Genomic DNA, 4,537 nt, shown 5'->3' on the forward strand with positions numbered 1-4,537 from the left:
ACTCTAATAATCCGAACAGTATTCCTTCTTTGCCTCTTTTCCTTTCTACTACCTTCCTTCTGACCATTGTTACTTTTTGCTTTAAGGCCCTTTTAGTCTTTTAGTTTATTTCTGCTAGTCTTAATGTATCTTCACAAATTTTCAACTCAATCTATTTCCCTCACTTTGGATTCTTGGAATTTATTTCTTTTATTAGATTTTCTGTCTTTTATTCCACTTCTTATTTCCAAAGTTCCCTCATTTTTTTTTTCATTTTTGTCCACGTCTCCTTTCAGTTTTTGAATTTCTAACCCCAGGGTAGTTTTTTTGGTGTAAGGAGTTTGTTTAAGTGTATTTAATTATGTCTGGTGGTTGACTTAAGTATTTCTTATTGATAGTTATTTTTATGTTTCATCCTTTGCTTTATTCTTATTTCCTGTAGCAGGATTGTCTGTTTTCAGTTTGTATACACAATATCATCGCTTCTTTGCCTTTTGGCTAAGATCAAGTGTAGTATATATAACATTATGTCCTGATTTTCTGCCAAGCCTTTGTTTACATTCCATGTGTCCCTTCTCCTCCTCCTCCTCTTCCTCCTCCTCCCCTTCTCCTTCTCCTTCTTTTTCATTTTCTTCACATCATTGGAGTTCTTTAAGACTCTTATTTTGGGACTGGGTGATGGCATACATGGTTGAACACATACATTATCATGCACAGGGATCCAGGTTCAAACCCCTGGTGCCCATCTGTAGCGGTGAGGCTTTATGATTGGTGAAACAGTGCTACAGATATCTTCCTTTCACTATATCCCCTATTTCCCTATCAATGTATATTTCCCTATTAAAAATTTTTTAAGTAATATTTATTTATTTATTTTCCCTTTTGTCGTCCTTGTTTTACATTGTTGTGGTTATTATTACTGTTATTGATGTCATTATTGTTGGGTAGGACAGAGAGAAATGGAGAGGAGGGGGAGACAGAGAGGGAGGAGAGAAAGACAGACATCTGCAGACCTGATTCACCACTTGTGAAGCAACTCCCCTGCAAGTGGGAAGCCGGGGGCTGGAACCGGGATTCTTAAGCCGGTCCTTGGGCTTTGCACCACGTGCGCCTAACCAGCTGTGCCACCACCCAACTCCCAAAAAGTAATCTTTTAAAAAAGATTCCTATAGCTCCGCTATAGACTGGATTGTGTTCCTTTCAAAATTCATGTGTTGTACCCCAAAATGCCCAATGTGACTAAATTTGCAGATAGAACCTGGAAAGAGGCAACGAAGGTTAAATGAGGCCATAAGTGAGTGGTCCCAAGCTCTTTGAATTTATGGCCTCATGGGGAAATGTAATTAATCTCTTTCTTTCTCCCTCACTCTGCATCTGCCTCTCTCTATCTCTTTTTCTCTGTGTGTGTGTATTTCTCTCCATAAACACCCAGAGGAATGACCGTGTGAAGAGGGCACAATGAAATGGCAGCTGGCTTTAAGCTGGATTTTTTTTCTTGTAGTTTATGTTCTGATCTTCCTAAGTAACTTTCTTTTCATTATTTTAATTTTATTATTATTTTCAGACTGTATGTAGATATGGTCTTTCTGGTAGCATATTTAAAATAGACTGAGGACCTTTGCCAGTTCATATGATCTATGATCCCAGTTTTTCTTGGCCTATCTTAATTTCCACAGAGCATTACAGCAGGGCAGACATGAATCAGGTAAGATCACACTCTGGGAATCGGTATTCAGTTAGGGTGTGAGGACTATTCATCAACAATGGACAATCAAATTTTATAGAGAGAATGATGTCTACTCAAAAAGTTCTACTGTCAGATTCTTCCACCTAGTCTATTTATATAATTTCTTTGATAATCCAATAGATATACATCTTTATAAATTATAATCTGTATGTGCATAGGTATAGATATCTTAAGATAGTTATCTCTAAAGATAGACATGTTTAATGCAAGGGCAATCCATAGAAGTAATGAACATATATAAGAAAAAAAAATTCCACCTTTCTGAAATGTTCATGCAGAGCTGAGTATATATTCATTAGGAGTATTTTTGGTTGAAACTGATATCTGATGAAATTATAGAGATATTTGCAATTAACTTAAAAGAAAGTATGAACAGACTGTCTCTGACTTTGTAACAATTCTAGTGGATATGGGGCACAGAACTTTGTGGGAGGGAGTGTTGACTCATACATACATGTGTTGATGTGAAATTATGTCACTGAAATATTTTGTAAAACTTTGTTCAATGATTAATAAAAATGAAAAAAATAGAAGGTATGAAGTAAAAAAAAATGCCCCTGTTGGGTAGGTAACTCAACAATCTCCTCAAGTACCTGGACTCTTTCTATCTATTTTGCTCCACTCAAAGGTCAGGGTGTATGTGTGGCGGTGTATGTGTGGTGGGGTTATAAGAAGGCAATTTAAGAGATTTAGTCTGAATTTTAGCAGGACAGATGAAAAGGGGAAGCCACTTGTCCCCCATTATCAGGAAATGGAAAGCAACTCCCCCAGGTCCTACAATAGGTTTCCTCCTAGGCTTCATTGTCCAGAGTTGGATCACATGACCAAACCTCCCAACAGGTACCTCACTTTCCAGTATCTACAAGCAGAAATGAAGAATGGATTTGAAAACAGCTATCGACTTTGCCAAGCAACAATGTCTGCTAATGCTTCCAAAATAGCTGTCACTGGCAATTCTAGAAAAGATATACAACGATACTTCTATTCCAAGTACTTTCTAAATAACAGCAATTGTCAGTAACACTTTAAGATTATTTACTGTGTCCAAGATATAGCATTTCAGAGGTATTCTCTTTCTGACCATTCTGTTGTCCTTATTCCTAATATGACTTCAAAAGGTGTACAAAGCCACATTCACATGTATGAGCATATGGAAAGGTGGCATGCTGTGTTCAATGGAAGTGTGAAGAGTTTGCATGCAAACCACAGTGCTTAGAGGCAGGGCCATTGTGTGACCAGAGTGATGGGGAGACTGAAAATGTCACAGTGACATTATGTCACTGAAAAAAAAAAAAAAACAAACACACAAAAACAAAAACAGAAACTGAGGCTTGAGGAAGACGTGGTTCTTTCTTGAGTGTCACCAATGCTAATACCTAAAGCACACTGCATTTTCTAGGCACTGAATTGTAGAGGCTGTTAATGGCTTATAAACTCAAAATGAGAGAACTGGGATTGAGGGGATAACAATGAAGCCAAATAAAATTGAGAAGCTTGTAGAAACCAAATGACTACTTTTTAATTTTTTTTTTTTTTTGCCTCCAGGGTCACTGCTGGGGCTTTGTGTTGTCACTCTGAATCCACTGCTCCTGCAGGCCATTTTTTTTCCATTTTTAATAGGATAGGGCAGAGAGAAAATGAGATAGGAGGGGAATATAAAGAGGGGGAGAGAAAGATAGACACCTGCAGACCTGCTTCACTGCTAGTAATGTGACCCCCCCCCACCGCAGATGGGGAGCCAGAGACTCAAACTGGGATCCTTGCACAGATCCTTGCACTTTGTACTATCTGCACTTAGTCTGGTACGCTAACACCCAGCCCCTCGAAATGACTTTTCATAAATCCCTAACTGAAAAATTGGACATGGAAGCTGACTTAGGCATAGCTATTAACATGCAACACTTAAGAACCCTTCCATTATTCCCTCTAATATGATTCATCTCCTTATTTATCTGTTTTGACTTCAATGTAAACTCTGCCAGCTGGCATTCTAGTGGAATATAAACATTCTATAGTTGTTAGACAACAACAAATAATATATTACATGTCACATAAAGATAAACAACCAAGAGTTTCCTTGTTCTCTTAGGAGACTAGCAATAACCTTTCTCAATAAGGAGAATCCAGTATGAGTCTCTGGTATTTTATGGTTTGCAACATTCTTTCATTTAACCCTCATAAGGAAAAAAAAGTATATTTATTGTTCCTACTTTGTAAATGGGAAACTCGAGCTCAAACTGGAGAAGTGACGTGTCCACCCCACCCACCCAATCTTTCTGAAAGCAATGGAACTGGCCTTGGTTTTCCTAATTCCTCCTCCATACATCTATCTTCCTTAGCAGATCGCCTTCTAGATTATTTTTAGTTCATATGTTTTAAATGATCTGCAGCCAACTAGTTCACTTTTTGTTTTATTGCTAAGCAAACTGGAAGTATCAAGCCTGTGGACTACCTGGGACCTTTATATCAAGACATCAATGTCTTGACCGACTACTCCCATCAATAAAGAAGACATCTTGTCACTCATGTGCTGTAGACTGAAGTGGGAGATGATTTGCAGCAACACAAGCATAGTACTATTTATCTATAAAAGCAAGATAGACAAGTAATTGGGGGGGGCAACTCCTGATATTTCATTCATGTGGCCATGTAAAGTTGTGTGAAACCAACATAGAAAAGGCAGCTTTCATTATTATACTTTCTTTTTTCCTCTTAATAATAACAAAGTGAAACCAAAAGTAACTATAAAATTAGCATTTGGCAATGAAAACCTTCAAATGAGATACTGCTTAAGAGTACTTTACTGAAAAA

At 37.6% G+C, this 4,537-nt stretch overlaps 1 pseudogene; it reads left to right on the forward strand.

Moving 5' to 3' along the window:
* The first annotated feature begins 457 nt into the window (after positions 1-457).
* Positions 458-532, forward strand: LOC132535963 (U2 spliceosomal RNA; annotated as a pseudogene).
* Positions 533-4,537: the final 4,005 nt, after the last annotated feature.

Source organism: Erinaceus europaeus, chromosome X, assembly GCF_950295315.1.
Source record: "Erinaceus europaeus chromosome X, mEriEur2.1, whole genome shotgun sequence".
NCBI classification, from domain to species: domain Eukaryota; kingdom Metazoa; phylum Chordata; class Mammalia; order Eulipotyphla; family Erinaceidae; genus Erinaceus; species Erinaceus europaeus.